The sequence below is a fragment of the Nipponia nippon genome, unplaced genomic scaffold (assembly GCF_047370975.1).
Source record: "Nipponia nippon isolate SJK-2023a ecotype South Korea unplaced genomic scaffold, ASM4737097v1 scaffold_1, whole genome shotgun sequence".
In the NCBI taxonomy this organism is placed as follows: domain Eukaryota; kingdom Metazoa; phylum Chordata; class Aves; order Pelecaniformes; family Threskiornithidae; genus Nipponia; species Nipponia nippon.
Window position 1 is genome coordinate 58,225,945 of NW_028262290.1, and position 20,697 is coordinate 58,246,641.

At 41.5% G+C, this 20,697-nt stretch overlaps 1 protein-coding gene across 1 annotated transcript in view; it reads left to right on the forward strand.

The window, feature by feature from the left end:
• Positions 1–4,785: 4,785 nt before the first annotated feature.
• LDLRAD4 (low density lipoprotein receptor class A domain containing 4) overlaps positions 4,786–20,697 on the forward strand; it is a 298,477-nt gene continuing 282,565 nt past the window's right edge. Inside the window, exon 1 of the mRNA XM_087757331.1 lies at positions 4,786–4,898. The gene's annotated coding sequence lies outside the window, so the exon portion shown is untranslated. The remainder of the gene's footprint in view (positions 4,899–20,697) is intronic.

The following is a 20,697-nucleotide window of genomic DNA, read 5'->3' on the forward strand; positions in this document are numbered from 1 at the left end:
TGTGGTATTTGGTAGCTTATGTGATACGATCTGATTCCAGTCCATTTCTCTTGGTTCCTCACAGAGGGTTTCCACGTCATGGCTTTCTTGGCTGATTTATCAGAAGCTAAAGGTAGACCTGGCAGCCTGATCTATGCTCATTCCCAGTGCAGTTTTTTTGCATTAGGCCCTCTTTAGGAAAAAAGAGGAGAGCGTTACTGCCATTATAGTTTGGAGAGTCTTGAGGGTGCCAGTTGTCTTAGCTGTGTGTCAGTTGTATAAATTCTGAGACGGTAAGATTGGCCAGAGCTTTTCATCCACATTTTTTTTACAAGCTCCAAATTCACCGGTGCGTTGGTGCTGTCTTCTAGAAATGTCACAGTGACCAACAGTACAGTTTTTGAAATTTCAACAGGAGATAGAGAATGTGTGTCCAACTGAGATTTTTGCCATGCCTCTCCCAAGCTCTTAGATTACTTACTGACTGGGAGAGTTCCAGTCTGGACTCAGATGATGGTCGTCTCCATAGTACTTTGTCTAATCATGTCCTTTCCAAGCCTTTTTTTTTTTTTAACAGCGAAATGTTATACGTAATCTCTCTTGTGCTGCCTTCCTGGCGCCCTTACATACTCTTTCCCCCATCATTGCTTTAATACCTACCACCTACTTAACAAGGCATACAAAGCGGTCCTTTTCTGTGACGGCGCAGTCACTGCAGCGACACAGTTGCACACCACTGTAACACGCTGTTGGAAATACAGCCTGGGTCCTGGAACCCTGCGCGCGTGCCCAAGGGGCCCTGCAAGTCCATCTGCGCGCATCTCTTTGGGCATTGAGGTGCGTGTCAAGGCCTTGCACCTACTCTGAAGCTCAGTGCAGGCTGAGGCCTCCATCCCTCTGTGACTGAAACATCAGAATTTGCATTAAGATCTTGAACTACTTTGGAAAATTTCAGAATCTTTTGTTAAAATATTTGACAGAGCTTTTTCCTTTGAAATGGGCGAAAACATGATGGCAAGTTTGTGGTATGGTTTTTTGTATGTTACTAATTTTTAGAATTTTGAAGAGATTTGATTGTTTGCCATTAGTTCCATAAATCGCCCAATACAGAGATTTTCTTCCCTGACCTACTCTTGTTAGTCTAATCAGAAAGGAGAGTGGAAGCCCTTGAAAGGAATGACCTTCTTGGGCATCATCCAAGAGAAAAAAATGTAACTTACTGGCTTTAGTGAGAGAGAATTGTCACCTCTTTCTGTATTGTAATGTCTTCCCTCACTAGATTCTGCCACGATAAAAAACCAAAACAACAACAAAAAGCCCAAACCACCCAAACCCAGCCCCCCCCCCCCCCCCGCCCCAGGGGCTTGACTGAGTAGTGTCCTTTGGAAGTTAGCATATTGAAGATTTTTCTGTCCCTATGTACTGCAGGGTGCCAGTAAGGTTGCAGTCTTTTTTTTGCACAACCGCAGCAGGTTAGGATTATGAGCAGTGCTTATCTGCTCGTGGTGGACAAATGGGAGATGAATCTGGATGATCTGTTGGGTAAAAAACCCTACCGAATACTCTTCTAACTAGTTTTGGGTGTTGTTTTATTTGTAGCATGCTTTTATGTGTAGTTTAGTAAGACTGGCTTATTACATGTACCCATATGTTATTTGGCTATGTTCTTACTGCAGTTTGAATGTTTTTAATTTCTTCCTCCTTGTTCTCTACAGCGTGACAGATAATAGGAATCAGTAATACTTGAAATACACTGATCTGTGGCTTCCTGGTGGGAAACAAGATGAGTCACCAGTAACTAAAACCAACAGCTATTATGTCCCCAGACTAAAACTTGTTCCTCTCAGTCTAATTGTTCAAATACTTGCTTTCTCCACTGGCTTCCTCCCTAGCAGTGTGGCACATCTCAGGGACTGTGAGACTGGGAAGGAAGAGGTGATAGCAGTGACAGCATATATAACAAGCCCAGGGAAGGGGCCCTACCAGTGATGATGGATATAAACACTCAGACCACGTGCTTCGCCAGGTTGTGTATCTCCTGCCGTATCTAACAGCATGCTTGGGCCACGTATTGATTACAGAGGCAGCAGAGAACCTGTCTGCCAGGTTTCCTTGGTTCTTGCACTGGGGTTCTAGACCTGGCAGGGGTGAGTGGCTGCTCCTGTTGTTAAGCTACACCCTTAGGAACGCAGCACCGTGCTGTCTACCAGTAACATTGAAATAATTTTTATTATCAGATGAACGGTAAAGTAGTAAAAAAAAAAAAAATACCCTCCCCAACAGTCCAAATAATAACTATATCATTACTACGTTTAGAGAGGAGCATGAAGAAAAGAAAGAAAATCATACACAGATCTGCGTATACCTTAAATTAGAATTTATCTTATTTATCCAGGAGACAAACTATCAGGATGCCTATGCAACCTCATGGATATGAAAACACAATATCGTGATACTGCAAGCATTGCTTTCACTGAAGAGATGGTTTGGTTTTTGTGTGGTTTTGGTTTTGGTTTTTTTTTTTGTTAAAGATAAGTTTCTTCATGTAACTAAACTCTCTCTGAGATTCTCATTAGAGTGAAACCTCTACACAGCTCCAAGATCTCTTATGATTTGTAACTTTATCAGGGGATAAATGTTAACGCTCCTCTTAGACTGTCCCTCTTTAAGCTTCTGAAATACTGACATTCTTCAGACATGTGTAAGGGGAGCCAGACACTGAACAGAACTTGTAATGGTGATTTTGGTGATTGAAAGGTAAAGGAATTTATATACCTGAGTAATTGTTGTCCTCTGGCAGGTTGCAGATTGTCTCTTCCAGAGATGTCTTGGATAGGAACAAGTGTACCAGCAGTATTGAGTGTTTTCTGCGTTTCACTGTCCAGACATGGATCCACAGATAGTGCTTCTGAGCATGTGCATGAGTCTATGCGTTTTCACTGGGCTTTGCCGTCCTCCTTTGACATGCCCAAAATATCCCGGATTGCTGCCAGGCAAATTTTTCCACTTGAGAGGTATTGTATAGAAATAATTTGTTACTTGATAGGTGATTTTGTTATGCTTTACAAAGTTTTGCATGGGTTAGGGATATTCCTCTGCACATGGCAAGAATCTCTGATGGAAGTGAATGACTTCTTGTTTTCCTTGAGAAGTCACTGAAGGGAACACAGCTGAAGCATGTCAAACTCATTTGTTATGAAGCGTATACAGATTACTGGGGCACTCTTGGAAATGGAGCACTTGACTCTGGATGGCTGACTATAGAGCAAACTTGAAATCAAGGTTCTCCCAATTTGTCAGATGATAAATAAATTATAAATACCAATTTATGGATTATAAAGAGTTGATTATGGTGATTTATTAACCCTGTGACCTTTTGATTTTTGCAACTTTCAGGACAAGTAGCCCCAATATATCATCCAAATTACTGGAAGCCCTTCTTTCCTGTATTGTTTGATGTTCCTTTGGCTCCTTGCAGCTTAATCCAAAATACGTTTGCTAAAATCATCTTTCACTGCTGATCTGGCTGTTTCTCTGTTTTGGAACCATTCCAGTGGTTCCCCGTTTCCCATCACACCCGGTGACCCACGGCACAAACTGCAGGCCGTCACCTCCATGATCTTCGTAGCTTGGCACTCTTAGTTCTGGGTTGGCAGATTCCCGGCTCCTTCAGGCAGACTTGCATCTTCTTCCAACTTGCAACTAGGGAGAGGTGAGTCAAGGCAAGAAGTGCATGTGAGTTGAAAGTGCACATGCTTAAAGTTAGCAACCTTTACAATTCACTGTGTTACCTACTCCCTGCTATTTCTTCTGTGCATTCTTAGGGTCACAGGTACAACTGGGAAGGGAAAAAAGGGAAAAGTCTTCAGAGTGGGAATGTGGACTGAGGCTGAGGGCCTGAATTAACAGAAATAGGGATTTTTTTTTTTTTTTCCTCTCTGTGGGAATGGTGTTCGTAAATATTGCTACATTTGAACATGTAATCACAACTTCCACTTGTTATACTTGTTCTCAGCTGGCTTGGGCACAGCTGAGATGAAGGTGGCCGATTTACTTGATGATCCGTATCACAGCCCTGCATCCGAAAGGATATTCACAGAGAGGGAGGGAGACAGGGCAAGGGAAAGCTTGACGGCTGGAGCTGGGAGTACCTTACTGAATCTGACACGGACACTGTCTGCAAGTAAACACAGGCAGGGCAGAAGCCTGCCTTGGGTTCATGCCTGCTGGGCCATGACTAGAACTGGGTTTTCCTGTCTTGCAACATTTTTCGAAATGTCAAAAAATTTCTCATTCTGCACGGGACACAGTGTACTTTTTTTTGCCCCGCTCCCCCCGCGCCGATCCCGTCCCCGAGAGCGGTGCGGAGGCAGGGGCCGCCCCCGGGCCGGTGCTGCCCGCTCGGCCCTGCCCCGCGGGGGCCCCTCTGCCGCGGGGGCGGGGCGGGGCGGGGCGGGGCGGGGGCTGCCTCCTCGCCGCGCGTTTCACCTCCACCCCGCCGTTCCCCGCTCGCTGGCGGGAGGCCGGTGCCGGCGCCGCCGCGCAGAGCCGCCCGGCAGGTGTCAGTGTGGGCTGCCGAGCCGCCGGCAGCGCGGCGGGGAGGGGAGGCAGCGCCGCCGCCCCTCCCCCGTCGTCCCCGTCCCCCCTCGTCCCCGTCCCCCCCCCCCCCTCCCGGCGGCGGCGGCCCCCGCGCCCGTCCGCCAGAGCCAGACTCGCTGCAGACAGGCGGCAGCCAGCGGAGCGGGCAGGGCGGGGGGAGGAGGGGGAGGCGGAGAGGCTGGGGATGAGTTGGAGGCAGGCAGAGCCTCAGCGCAGGGAGAGAGGCTGCCGGAGACAGGCAGGGGGAGGCGGCGAGGCGCCCCGTCCGCTCCGGAGGAGGCCGGCCCGGCGCGGGGGCGAGCGGCGGGGGCCGGGGGGAGGTGAGTGCGTGCGGCCGGCTGCCCGCGGCGGCGGGGCCGGGGGCGGGCGGGGGTCGCCGCGGCGGAAAGTGCCGGGGAAAGTGCGGGGAGGCCCGAGTTGAAGGTCTGGGAGCGTGCGAGGGACGAGGCGGCGGCGGCGGCTGCCGGGGGGCTCCGGCGGCGCCCTCCCTCCCGCGGCGGGGGTGCCCCGGCCCCGGCGGCAGCTCTGGGGGCCGGGGCGAGCGCCTCCCCCCGCACCTGCCCCCAGGTGGCCCGCCGGCGCGGAGGGTGGTGCCTGAGGGGGCGTCGGGCGGCCGTTGGCGGCGCGAGGGGCAGCGGTGACAGGTAGCGCCGTTAGCGGGGGGCGGCCTGGGCGCCCGGAGCCCCGCCGCCGCCGCTGCTGCCGCGCTGCGCCGCGGGGCCGGGGGAGAAGCAGGAGCGGCGGGGCGGAGGGGAGACCCGCGGAGCTCCGCAGGGGGGGGCGGAGGCGAGCGGGGCCGGGGAGCCGCCGCGGCGGGCAGGGCGCTGGGGAGCCCGGAGCGTGCGGCACGTCCTCTCCGGCTGCTCCGAAGTCAACAGTCGCAGCTCCGTCTGGAGGCTCACCTCGCCTCGGGGCGGAGGTGGCACGGCTCGGCGGGCAGCGCTGGCGGAGCGGCCCTGCGCCGCGTCCCGCCCGCCCCGCCGCAGGGACCCCGGCGGGGATGTCTGTGCGCCCGGGGCCGAGCAGGCAACTTTTACGGGAAGCAGGAGCAGCGGTGCGGCTACCGGGCTCACGCACGAGTGACCTGTATTTTATTTAATGAAGTGCCTTTTTTTAAAAAAAAAAAAAAAAAAGTTTATCGCAGAAGTCTAGCTTTGCCTGTCTGTATCTGATGCCTGCCCGCCCGCATTGTTTGCATTGAATACGCGCATCCCAAATTTCTGAACGGTGTGCCGGGTTTTCCATCGTGTGGGTGGGTAGGTAGTTCCGCGGAGGTGATGGTTTGATGCTTGCCGAAGGGACGAGCACACCGTTGTGCGGAGGTTTAAGTTCACTACAGAATAAACAGGAAGCAGGCAAAATGCAAAAGTAACTCCTGTTTTGTTAGGAGATCTTAACGCTTAGAATGATAAAGGTTTTAGTGGGACTTTTTTCTTTATTGGTCAGAACCTTTTCTGAATAGCAAATGATGGTTGTGCGAGAGAACGGAAATCTGGTAAATAATTTTATATGGCACTAAAAATACTCTTTGGTGTTATAAAAGTTTATTGATCTAAAACACGGGCATCTTCTTGTCAGGAAGGAAAACTCTTAAGAGGTTTGTCTGTTCTTACAAACAAAAACCTCTTGCATTAAAATGCTTGTGGACTGGAGAGGTGCACCACATAACATGAGGAGTGAATTGTCAGCAGTGAAATTCAGCGTCGTACATCTGAGGCTAGCCAAAAAGGGGGAGAGTTTTTGCCGGTAAGAAAGCCCCAGGGGCAATTACCGGTAGGCATAGATGAGGTAAGAACATAGAAGCTGTGTAAGTACGGTAATGTTCCTTTCTGGAAAGCGTCTTTTGGTTTCCATCCTTCAACCCTCCCAGTATGTTGGTTAGACAAAACTTTTATTCTGCCTTCCAATTTCATTTCTAGGGTAACATTTTGGGAAATCTACTCTTTGCCACCATCCGGAGTTGTTTAAATAACATGATGCACTGTTGAGTAGAGTTGCATAACTATGTGTGCGGTGCACAGGTGTATGGTTCCACTAATGAGAATATAAATAATATGGTCTCATGTCTGTAAATAAGAGGGGGAGTTTTGCTGGAAAACCAGTGCACTGGTGGGAAGCAGTCTAAGCAACATCCCCTTGTCCATGTTAGGTGAAATAGCGATGGTACTCTGAACATCTATATCTGTACTGGTGTTTTAGCACCAGGTGTTAAGTTACTGTGATACGTAAAGTGACCAGCGTGAGGAGAACTTAAATTGGAATGTGTCAACTATACGCAGTTATGTATAGAAGTAAAAATACATCTTTTTATGTATTCTGTGTTTATAGCAGGATATTTAATTCTGACTCTTAGGTATGTGAAGATCATTGTTGCATACACATAAGGCATATCCGTCTTCTCTAGTAAACTCAGATGCCTGTGCGGGCTTAAATGATGATAAATGTATAAGGCAGAATGAGTTAACCATGTGAGACAGTGTATTTCAGACCATTGGTTTATGTTAATTGAAACATTACAAGCACTAGGCAGCGTTTGACTGATGAAGTTTGAATTCAGTCTTCAGCATCTTAGACTTGTTACAAGAAAACTTGTGGAAGTAGAAAGAAATTGGGATTCAAGATTGAGGCACAGCTGTATTAAGTTTGGTAACATTAAAACTATTGAACAGTAGCTTAACCTAGGAATTTAGAACTAACCTGTGCCTTTGGTATTTTTGATAGATAAAATGCTGCTTTCTCTGCATACGATATTGAAGGTGAGACTTCAAAAGATGAGCTGTTAGTTTTCCGTGCAGCGAAAGTACCATGTCTCTTTTGGGGGGGCTGGGGTGGGGGGAGAGAAGTTTTCTCGCTGATTCTCTTGACCAAAATTTAGTTCTCTTTTTCACAGCTGCCCTCCAGTACGCTGTCTAATGGCTGCTGCCCTTCCACCGAGAACTGGTTGCATTTAAGTGACACCGTCTAAAATAATTTGTAATACTTTCAGGATGTGATATGCCAGAAAGAAGTAAATGATTATTGAAATACTAGAAAGGCATCGTAAAAGTAATTTAACTCAATATAATCTCTAAGAGAAATGAAGTGTTAAAAAGCGCATGCCTGCACACCAACTCTTGCGTTGGCAGCAATGGTTGTTGCATTTAATTTGTGAGTGGCCTTGGCAAAGTTTTTTTTCTGTCTGGAGTTTCTAATAGCTTAAAACAGCTCCTTGCAAGTGAATTGCCAGTTACGGAATACAAATACTTCTAGGAGTTGAGAGATGAATTTTTTGTGCAGATTGGTTCTGTGGTAACCGTGAAATTCTTCAATGGCACCGATCTAGTATCAGCTGCTCGTTAAAGGCACTGATGCCAGAACAGTGGTGCATCAGTTGCTGGGAATCCAACCCTGTAGTGAAATGATTCATACATATACATTTTCTTTTCTCAGTTGACAGCTATTTTTAAGAATAGCCGTCTTGCCTAGAAGGTTGATATCTAAGCAAAGGCAGCCTAGATAGCTAAAAATTTCTTTCCCACCAAACATAATCTTATTTTTGCCAGACTTTAATATGTACACTAAAACATTTAAATTGAATTGATTTTAATTGATTCTTGTTAAATCTCTGGTGCTAATTGGTCATTATAAAGGGATCGTGACATTTTGGAGCTGCTGTCAGGAAGTCGGCAATTTTTTGCACAAACAAAGATGATGAGTTTGAAGCAAATGTCAGTTTGAAGCACTTTCTAATAATAATGGATAGCAATATCTAAATGATAGCAGATTGCCTGAATAACTTCTTGAAATGAATGGGATTCACTAGGTATATAAGTGCGCTGAAGCAGTCTCAGAATGAAATAGCGACGCATTTGTCCAGCGTGGTTTAACTTTTTCTATGTGCGGCACAGGCAGAATATTCCGGTGAAGGAAAACTATTGGCCTTTTTTTTTTTCCGTTGTGTTCTTCTGAACCTTGCATTTGAAAGAGAAATTTAAGTTCTTTATTTTAGACAGCAGTTTTGTCTGCTTACTTCTGAGACTGTCAGTTGAGTAATAGTAACTGTAAGGGGACTGCAGTAGAAAGAATGCTTGCAGGTGAATAAGAGTGATCACAACATTACAGCGTGTTCTGTACTTCATGCTGGCAAAATGTCTCTGTATTCATCATCTATATTTATTTAATATATGCATTTCACTAGCATATGCCTTCATTTAAAATATTTGGAATATGTTAAATGTAGACGCATTTTACGAAACGCTTTTTCTTCTTGTTTAGTTAAGCAATGTAAATTTGTAACTACCCATATCACCATTCATTATCACTCAGCATAATAATGGGTAAATTTAATCTTCCTGATTAAGATTATTTTGGGCACAAGAGACAAGGGAATGAAAATGAATCATTTTCTTGATGTTGTGCTGTGTCTGTGTTGTTCATGTCTGCCTTTCTTTTCTCTAAAATCCCACTACAGACAGCACTCTGACCTCCTAAACTGTGTTTGGATGATCTTGCTCTACATCAAATTTTTCCTTCAGATAGGAGACAGAAATTAAGAAGAATCTAAATGCAATTTCTCTTCTTATTGCCAATGGAGAGCTTTCTTAGATTTGAAGCAAGTTTTCTTTGTGCCAAATGGTTGACTTTTCTAGAACAAAATCTTTCTAGGGTATGCAAAAAGTCCTCTGGTTAATATATTGGCATTCCCAGAACCCACTAAAACTTAGGCAGGTTGCCAGACACCACTTAATGAGGATGCCGAATGTCTGGCACAAATCTGCATGAAAACCAGCAAAGAAGCTGGGGGTGGAAGTGCGTGCGGTGGGGAGAGGGGCTGGGAAGGCGACACATCTACACCCATAATTTATTTTTAATGTCTGCATTTTGCAGAGAAGCTGATCAGAAATCCTTACCCCTCGATTTTGAAAACTCATTGGGCACAGGAATCTGGATGCTCCAAATTGAGGTAGCTGTGTTCTCAGAGGAATATAGTTTTATTGTGAAAGTCATTATGAGTTAGGGGGGTAACTTTTTGAGGAGAGCACCAAAAGAGGATGAGAAATGGTAGTGATTTTATGTTTTATTATCTGCTAAAACTGAACAGCATTTGAAAATGTTGTTAGACAATTTAGGGGACAATGGAAGTCAGTGATTGCCAGCATCCACACAGAAAGGCTGCTAAAGTTAACATGGCAGGGATAAATAAACTACTGCTGCTAGAACACTTATGCTCAGCGTAAACCTGTGGTGTGTGGCTCTGCCTGATGCCACTGTGCTTAGGTTTGATACACATTAAGTAGAATTGCAGGTGTAATAGACTCTCTGATGGCTAGGTAACTGTTAAAAAAAATTAGTCATATGCCAAGCTGAGGCATTTTTTCATTAGAGTGCCATTAGAAACAGAATATATTGTTTTGTGTTGAATCAAATGTTTAGTCTTAAAGCTTGAAACTGATTAAGCCAACTGAGTTATATTTTGAACTAAACATTATTTCAGACATTGAAAGCACGAACATTTTCAGCATTTTTCCCAGGCTTCAGTCTCTCCCCTACCCAGCCAAAAAAGCATTAGTCCTATATAGACAAATTTATAAATAGACATTTGGTTGGTAGGCATGACTGAAAATATTTTTTTTATCCAAAATAATTCTAATAGGAAGGTTGTGCACATGACTGAATTCAGAAATGTGTGTGCTTGTTAACTTGCTTTTCAGTATAAGTTTCAGTTGTGTAGCTTACAGTTTTGGAGAACTATTCCTCTTTAAGAGGAATTTTACTCGCTAGAATAGTGGCACCTACTTGATGTGTACTTTTGGGTAGGACTAAATTGTAATCCAGATGCTCCTGTTTGGTTTTGTTTGGTTTCACTAAGATGAGATGATAAATGAAAATACTGAAGTAATTGGACTTTAATGCTGGTTGCAGCGGAAAAAAAGACCAGTGTATTTCGACAGTTTTATGGGGATCTTTGCAAAGTTTTATCTGTGTTGACGCTGACTGCTAGCTGTCTATAGGACGGGGAAAACACATTGGACATTGTACCTACATTTTTAAACTAGCGTGTGTTTAGGATTAGTTCTAAAAGGCGGACAATATCTCCTAGAAAAGATACCCTGCTCAAATGCTGCACATGAGAATGGAGCAGGTTGATGAAGCGTCTGTAGGAATTTCGTTGTGTTTCCATCTCCCAGTGCTCTTGATTTCTTCCATGCTAAACAACCCTGCTACCCTTTTTGTTGAAAACTGATAATAAATCTGCTTCTGAAAAAACGTAGTCACAATATTGAACTTGGTATTGCCTGTAAAAGGCAAGTTTGGAGATTTCCATTCTTTCTGTATTCAGTATTTCATTTTGTTCCTGTGTTCTGAAATTGTCTGTAGGAGATGTACTGGCTTTTAGGGAAGATGTGCTTTTTTGAATGTGTGATAAATATCTTGAGGTTTGAATGACTCTGTCGTAATCTTTGACCACTGAATCTATTTAAGTCGTGATTTTAGAGGACAGTACAAAATTCTGTTAGAGTTTCTGTTAGAACGAATGGTAATAAAGTAAAACCTAGAATCTCTCCCACATTGAGACAAGACTGGAAAACAGTATTTTTTTCTGGATAAACGGGGATTTTTACTCAGAATTCTAAAATAGGAGTTGACTCATCTGCCTAGTGTTATCTAGCATATGCCAGTATGAGGCTACTGTGCTTTGTCTTTAATTTTCAGTATCCAGTACTTGCAAGCATTTTCAAACAGTACTCTATTTTTTAAACACAACTTCCACTCTTCTTGATTTCAAAGATTATTAGAAGGAAAATGTGTGACTCTTTTTTTTAATTACCTTTTTATGTTGTGTAGCTGAGCCTATTATTTTGGTTTCTCACACCTGTAACCTACTTGTTCTCCATTTCATAGAGGGAAAGGAGGGGGCAGTCTGTGACTGAGATATGAAGCAATCTCTTTAACAACGTCCTTCTTCCACTGAGACTTTTGTGAAGTTTTTACGTTGTGTTAATTAAGAGTGATCCATTATTACTTTGGACTTGTAAACACCTTTAAACATTCCATTAGGTGTTAATGACACATGAAGCAAGAATTAATATGAATTTGTTAGTCCTGTATCTAGTAGGGATGTACTATATGTAATTGCCTAAATGTAGCAGTGTTTCTTAAACTATTGGGTGTAAAAGGTATTGCTTCATTTTTCTGCTTTTGCTTAACCATTAGTTATTGAGACGAGTGATGCTAATTCCTAGAGGGTATTTTGGCCTGTATTACATGGAATTTCAAGGGGACGTTTGCCATGGTTTGCTTGGGATTTTCACAAGAGTTGAGGAGCATAGCAAAAGGTGTGGGAGAGAAGATGTAAGGAACGCTTATGAATAACCTAACTTAATCTCCATAGCCGTTGAACTGGCGCCTTCTGTGAAAAACCAAATTGGTGTGTGTTCTTCTCTTATAATTTCACCTTAATGGATAACTGGTTTTGTAGGTTTTGCTTAAGTAGCGTTAATGCAAAATGAAACTGAACGTTTGTAAAAATATGTGCAGATAAGATACACTAACTCCTAAATTAAAGATTGCACCTGGTCCTATAAAAGCTAGACTTGGGCTGACTAATAGTCTCTGTTGGCCAGCGCAGCTCATGCGTAGATGTTTTGTTTTACAAAAGGTTTGTGTTGACTATAATTCCTCACCAGACTTGTATGGATAGTGGAAGTGGAGAGAAAGGGGGTTTTATGAATATTTCCAACACAGATGTTTTCTGTGTTTGTGACCCTTGCACATTCCTCTTACTGTTTTAATAACCTTCCTAGTAGGTTTGCAGAAACAGAACATTTGAGATTAACTTTTTGCAAGTACTCAATTTTCATTTAAAATGTCCTAAATTATGAGTTATCCTTATTTAATTGGGAAGCCTAACATGTGATCTATCTATCCAAGCAAGGCAGCTTGCATTATGTTGACTACAGGTACTGTTTGGTGCCTACTTTCACACAGCTTATAATAATAAAAAAAAAATTTAAAAAGCTACCATCTGTTGATGAACAGAAATACTGCCAATGTTTGTCAAATGTGTGCTTTATCTGTCCTGTTCTACTTAGCACCTTATGGCAAAGCTTTCTCATCAAAGCATTTTACAAATATCTTTATTCTTACAGTGCCTTATTAGATTGATAACAATGGTGGTATCACTTTTTAATGTAGGGATTAATGTACCAAGGATTAGGGAGATAAACATCTCTTTAGTTGCAAGAGGAAGTCACCTGCAGTGGGTACAGAGATGAGGATTCTAACTCACAGCTGTAGGTGAAAATCACTCTTCTGTTCTAATGATCTTTACAGCCTTTTGATGAAAACAACTGGAATAATGTAAAGTTTCTACAGTGAAAGCTCCAATAACCTGCATAGATTGGTCTCCTTTTTTTCATAGGTGGTGGCCGGGCAAGTAGGTAAATTTCAAGAAAGAAATATCACAGTGCTGATATGTATGTGTTAGTGCTGATAATGTGCAGTAATGAGTTAAGAAGCATTTGGTTCATGTTTCTTTTTAATTTTATTTGAAATTACCTAAAAACATAGCAAACCAAGAGGAATTAAAAGAAATACAGAGAGGAGAAAGAGGGCCTCTATGGGTTGTAGAGTGGGAGTTAGATGTGTAAGATGTTCTGAAAGTGTCTCTTGAAACGATGAGTTCTCTCTTCAGTTGAATATGCAGCCAGCAACAGACTCTGCCTTTTCCCATTCCCTGTTTTCCTCTGTTAGAGGTTGGAGATAAAAGCCTTTAATCATGTCTACATGGAGACACCAAAGCAAATCACTTGAAGTGTCGAGTCAAGATGTATACGTTAAAGTATGTTAAACTTGTGTGTGAATGCTGTGTTGAATATAGAACAGCCTTATATATTTAGCTTGAATCAATCAAAGGTCATTTTACATCTGAAGGAGAACATCGTTCAGAACATAAGTTAAATTACAGTGATCTGAAGCCATCTGTGTATGAATGAGAGCCTCTTGACATAGATGTTTACCATGTTTTAACTTCAGCGTTTTATACTGTACTTGATTTACCTCAACTTTCTTCCATGTCGCTTGTTATTGATCAGTTTTCATGATGCTGCTATTAAGAGGCATCTTAGATGGAGCTAATTGCAAACTTTCAAGTGAATGTAATTTAGTCAGAAAATGGGAGTTCGTTGAACTTGAGATGTTTCATTGCAAATATTTTAGATTTGACAGACTTCCATTGAAATCAAAATAAGACGCAACCTCTCTTTGATTCCTGGTGAACTATGTTTTGGCCAGAGGCCTGGTGTTTTCAGGGTCCTTGGCATGGAGCTAAACTCCCAATGATCCTACTTTGTGACCAGGGACACCACGTTTCTAGGAACACGTGCTTTCCTTGGACAGCCTGCATGAGAAGTGTGCGGCAAAGTCAAGGACTGAAGAAATCCATGTGGACCCACCTCGGTTTGGGGACCTGCAGTGATCCTCTGTGTCTACGTATTGAAACTGTCACTCCTCTAAAGAGTAAAACTAAGAAAAAATCCATTCTGTTTGACAGTGGTAAGACTGAAGCCTTCAGTTGGTAGGAAATGAGGAGATTTTGGGTGTTTGTCTGCTCTGAGACAAATTAATACTATTGGAAAATACCTTGCAGCCCAGAAACTGGCTAGTTCTAGTCTGAGCTGTGTTTCATTATGCTTTCATGGATGCCAGTTAATATCTCTCTTCCTCTTTCTTTTTAATCCGGAGTTTATCTGAAGGAGTACCTCAGGAGAACCAAAGCCTCTGTTGCCTGAAGGCTTTAATTTACCCTTTGTCATATGAGCCCTGACCACAGAGGTTTGCAAGTTGCACTTCCCTATGTCTTGCATAGGAAGACTTACATAAAGGAAAGAATATCCTGAAGTTTTTATATTCTGAGAGGTTAAAATAAAGGATGAAGCATATATTCTTCAGGGTTCTGAGAAAGAAGGGAGATAGTTGTTGTCTTTTTTTCTGTTTTTGTCCAGCTGAACTTGTCTCCCAGACAGACAATTGTATTGCAGAGAAGGGGAACTGTCCAGTTGAAGGAGTTGCAGATGCAGGGAAATTCTCCTCTTCTAAGAGACCCTTACAAAATTGAGACTTTTCCTGGACATTCCTGTTGAGGTCCGTGATGTGATGGAGATAGAGATTGTATTATTTCTCTAAAGAGGAAAAGGATACCCTTGTCTCTTTCTTTATAAACATTCCATTTTCTAAGATGATTCAAAGGCTGTTGTATTTTCCTTATAAGAAAACTCTTGTGAACTTTTAATTGGCCAAGATGATAAAAGCCATGCTAAAAGCTGTGAATGAAAACTTGGGAGCAACTTCGATTTCAATACATTGAAATGATTGTATGGTTGAAGATACTGAAAGCGCAAGTGCCCCTTTAGAAAAAGAAGAGTCAAATGAGTTACGATATATTAGTTGTTGTACATTTAACTGACGCTAAAGACGTTTACATACTTGTTAAGTTTATGGCCACTGCAGTAGAGGCAGGTAGATTTTATAGCTTAAGCATCTCCCTGACTCATGAATGTACAGAATTCCAGACATATTCCTGGGGTCAGTGAGTTGATTTGTTTTTGAAATTGAAAAGTTTTGTCACAGAGTTACAATAGTCTCAGAGATGTAACTTTCTTGGTTTATATGGTGTAGCAGATAATAGAGGGAAGAGAAAATATGTAATAAGTCATCTTCCTGATACCTTCAGTCTTATGTTTGGGTGAACGAAAAGAGTTAAATTGTTACTGGATGCTAAGGGTAGTCTTTTTTCACAGTCTAAAAATGTCAACTGAGTATTTTTTTCCTGTTTCTGACCTTGATGTGTAAAATAAGCCATAGTCCCCTCGTGTACTTGAGATGTTCTCAGGTGTCTCTGACACTTACCAAAAAACAAATGCTGTATGCAACTGGTTCTGTTATATCCCACATATTTCTGCTAGTTTTCCTGTTGTTCCTGTAGCTAGACTTTCTCTCTCTCTCTCTCTCTCTCTTTTTTTTTTTTTTTTTTGAGTCCTTCAGGATACAGACATTTGAGAGACGTCATGCATCTGTAATGTCTAAATGGCTTCCTCCTCTTTCCTTTCCCCTTCCACCTCAATCAAGACATTCCAGATGGAAGCTCTTTGGTGTCAGTAACAGCTGCACAGCAGATAATTTTTTGCATCCTCAGAGCTGTAATAGTTGTAACTATAATATATGTAGTTATGATATACATTTACATTAAGGATCTTCCGGTCTTTGCGTTTCCTCAAGGCTCTTGTAATCATCCTCAATATAGCATTTTTTCCTGTTTTCTGTTCCTGGTTGGAAGTAGCTTCTTTCAACAGAAAGAAGATACTCTGTTGTAAACTTGGTTTTTAGGAAGTCTGAATATTTCAGAGTCCTACGTTGCTATTCAAAAATTGTGCTCCCTTCTTTCATCTCTAGGGTTTATAATAAGGTGTCAGCAATGATCTGGTCCATCTGGGAGCTTGCATCAATGCTTGGGAGAGCCATATGTGTCTGCCTCAAACAAGGCTATAGAAAAGTGTTCCACTAGCAACCAAGATGTCATCCATCTGCTAGACAATCCTGTAGCTAGTTAGCCTAATGACGTATTTATTTGACTAGATGTTTCTGCGTAGCAGCCTCCAGCTTTCCTCCCTGTTCAAATTAATACCAAAACCTCCGTGCTCTGGAGAAAAAAACCTGCCCGTTCTGGAGAATGTCAGGAAGTTTGTGGCTTGATGGGTTTGATCTATTTATCTACTTCAGGATGTTGCACTCCCAAATTTCGAGTGAGCACATTGTTAGGAGATCGCTCCAGCCTTCCTGTGCGGGGAGCCCATGCAGTGCAGGTGTCTGGGTGGCAGAGGGATCAACAGACTAGTCGCAAGACCTGGGTGACCTTAGATGCATGTAGAAATCCAATCATGCTGCTGCTGCTTTAGGGTATTATTTTAGCATACAGAGCTGTGTGAGGATTTCCTCCTGCAGCAATCAGAGCTGGAATTGTCAGAGTAAACATTTTACACAGCTACATGGAATAAACCAGGTGATTATTTCTCTTGGTTGCTTTAACAGGAAATGTTTATTATGTCTTCAACATATGCATTCTAGATATTTGTATTCTCAGGTGGCCATGCAAAATCAGAGCTCCAGGGGTTGTGGTGGAAATGTACTGTGGGAAGAGAAACCCTGTAAACTTCAGATACTGCTCGTTCTTACTGTGGTAAAATAGAGCACATCAGGACTGACTGTCATCAGTATCTTTTTTTCCCAGCCATTCTATCTACCGTTTATTTTTAGTCCAAAGAGGCTAAGTCAGTGTTACAAATTCTAGGCTGATCTGATTTCTAATCTGTCTGTGAGTCACAGTTGAGTTGAGAAGGGGGCAAAACAACGAGAGAAATGCAAATCTAGATGAAAAGAATGTTTTATGTTAATGGCAATTATATTAATCTGTGTTGAGGCAATCTGGTGAATTTAACGTGGAAAAATGCATATGTGTATTCAGACAAACCACTATACAGTCGGGGCCCATCAGTAAATCTTCATTCATATCCTGCAAGGGAGTTTACAGGCAGCATCATCACATGGATTTCAGTGGGAATTGAGAGACCATCGCAGCTTTTTCTGAATACAGCTGTTTGTATGATTGGAGCTGACACAGTGCTGTCTACTGAGTTTGGTAAATTTTACCTGACAGTCATTGTTTAAAAATTAGTGGACATAGATAAAAATACTTAGTGAACTTCAAGAAAAAATCAGTAGTCTCTGCAGGTCCTAAATAAGGCTGAGAAATAGATCCTAAATAAGGCATGGAAAAAAATTTGTTTCTTGGCTGTACACTAGAGGCCTCTCTTCTGACAGGTGTAAAACATTTCTTTGTGGGCGTAGTAGCAGCTCTAAGCTGAAGAAGTAGGTGAAAGTAAAATCAGGACAATTCCATGGAGGAGTGTAGAGTTGTCCAGGCAAAACAGAGATTGAAGAGGTGAACTGTACTCACTCTTGCTTCATCTTCTAATGATACAAAGAGAATCATAGAATAATTCAAGTGAGAAGGGACCTTCTGGAGTTCGTCTAGTCCAACCTGCAGTAATAAGACTAAGGCTTTTCTGAAGAACTACTCTTGAATCTAGAAATTTGTTACTTAGATCTGAATTTTCAAAACTTGATCTTTTTTTCATATGTTTTGAACTGCTGGTGTTTGGGCAGAAGTGCAGTAAAGGTGAAGTGGAAGAAAATAAAAGTATGAAAAAAAGACAACCTTAGTTCTAAAGATTCTGACTAAGTGCCAAAAAAGAGCAAAGTTGGCACAAACTCTTGTTGCAAATGGGAAGGAGTTACTATCTCATGAGTAGCTGGAACCTGTTGCATGTGTTTAAAGTAATTAACACTGGTTTATTTCCTTGAGATGTTCTCTCGTAAGTGTTGTCCGCGTAATTAGTGAAGAATCCTGCAGTTTACTTTCTGAGAAGGGAAACAGCTGACAATTCTTCACTGATATGAACGTATGTATTTTTCTTTGTATTCCTTTTGCTGCAGGGCTGCTCTCCATTGTTAAATAAAACACAATCAAAGAATCTTTTCCACATCATCTTATAAAAACATAGGAGTCCGCTCAGAGGTGACTCTCTGATGGGTCAGAGTAACATTGAGTAAGCTTTTGGTGAGAAGGAGATTTTACATCTTGCTGGAAAGCTTACTGTGTCAAAACTTGATTGTTTTAAAACAGAATAAAAAAAGCATTTTTTACATTTTTTCCACAAAAATTACATTTATATTGGATTGAAATGTTCTTCTGTAGTCTCATATGATACCATGCAAAATAAAAGAAAAAATCATTTAGAATGAAAAGTCATAACATGATGAAATACTGCAAAATTCCTACCTTATAAAATGCCTAGTTCAGTTTTTATTTCATGATTGCTGTCATCAAAAGGATACATTACAAGAAATATTTCTGTTTTGATGCATTTGATTTTCTGATGAAAAACAGATCCACAGGAGTATTTCTGACAAGAACTGAAAACTTATTGTTCGGGAGCTTTGCTTTGTATTATTTAATTACATTTATTTGTTTTGGGTTTGGTTTTTTTTTTAAGTTCCTGTACTTTCTTTGCATTGCCACTGCAAATTTGGAACTTGATTAGGGAGATAACTAAAACTCTGTTGTTCTGATGCTTCATTCTGTTCTGTTGCTTCATTCCTCTTCATACTTGTTTCACTGTGTCAGAGTAGATATTACTGTATAGAAGATGGGATATCTTTCTGATTGGTCTCAGCTATTGAATACGGTTTGTCTGACTTGATTGATAGCAACGTTAATCTTCTTTTCTTCATTTCTTACATGTACAGATACTACACAAGGTCCTCATTATTTTTGTATTTTTTTGTATCTCCTACTGCTCATTTCCTGGTTTTGTTTACCTGCTGCTAATCCTGGTTTGACGGTTCCTTCAAATGGGAAAAGACTTACACAGAAACCTAATCATTTTGAACCCACTCTATGTTTCTGTTCACTTTGAATTGAGGCCAATAATAAACCAAACGAGGTTTTGGTTCTGAAAGGCGTAGTACTGGCTATGTCAGGTCTTCTTCCCATTAGCCAAGTGTTTTCCTTCTTCCAGCACTTCGTATGTGTTGATGCGTATATGATTTTCCTGTCATTAAATGTTCCTGTCCAGTTATGCAAAAGTGCTGTGTTACAAAAGAAGATTATGTGCTTGACTCCTGCTGAAGTAATTAACATAAAATTGGACTGTCTTCTCCAATTCAGTTTATGTATACTACGATAGCTTTGTAACACGTACTGTCCAGAAAAAAAGGGGATGCAGGATGGTGGTGCATCTTCCTGGAGTGATTTCTGGAATGCTGTTGCTTGGGTCTCACAGTGACAGAGTTCTAAGTCCTCATCTTTGTATTTGGATATTCAGAACAGGGGGGAAAAAAAGGGACATACACAAATATTTGACTTTGGAACGTCCTTATGATTGAGGCTGAGTGGTTTCTGTTTTATGTTAGAATCTTTATGCTGCTTGAGTTAAGAGAAAAAAGGCTTAGAAAATAAGTGAAAAAGAAGAGTGTCTTTGACCTTCGCCTTGAAAGTTTCTTCTGTGAGCTTGAATGTGTGATAGGCTTGGATGCTGTAAGAGCCAACAGACCTATTTCAACATGCTCAACAGGCAATACCCAATTAAGGATGGACACAATGTCTAACTTTAGTAGTGGAACAACCTATAGTGAGTTACCACATCAAAGTCTGACCCACTAGAAATGATAGATGACACAAACCCACTCACTTTATTTTAAAGTACTTGCTGTTTAGGTCTGCCGAAGCAATTAGCCACCTTTTAAATGTCTGTTTAGCTGTCTGATTGCTGATGCAGCGTAATTTTTTTTTCTTCAAGTTCTTTCATATCAAAATGAATTCCATGCTACAGGGTGCATTTGTTTTGTGAACGTCACTTTTACAGTCAAAACCTTATATGCTGCTGGATAAACAAGTCATGCTGTAATTAGGTATGTCTGTTTTCAGCAAAACTATGTCAGAATGTAAAACCATCAGATTAATTAGAGTTTGATTAAAGTGGCATGAGTGTCATTGTGCAATCTCCTCTGCACTGTTTTTGTGCCTATGCTATGAACACTGTATTCCCTTTGTAGTGTCAAATGGTCCTGTAAAGAGCTGACCATGAAGTTATTTTTTTGCATTTTTTATTAAGAATAATTGTTGAGCAATTATTAACGATGATACTTGTCTGAAAATGTTTATTCATCTGTTAATGTTAAATTAAAAAAATGTTACAGATGTTATTTGTGTTTTTCATCTTATTTTTGGATAGCTTGGAAAAGGTAAATAGTACAAATACAATACCCCATATTATTGAAAGTTACTGATAAAATGGGGTAGAATAATATGGATAATGCAAAACCCAAACATGCTTATAATGCATATAAATACATTAATTAGCTTTACAAATGTGTTTTCCTAGGTCTAGAACCTTTAAAATGAAGCTAGCATATAGAAAACTGGAAATGAAAATTCATTAATGTTTGAAATCCAGCATGAACTAGAGCAAGGACTTTAAAAAAAACCCAACACGAAGGATATATTGCAGAGGCTTGTAATAA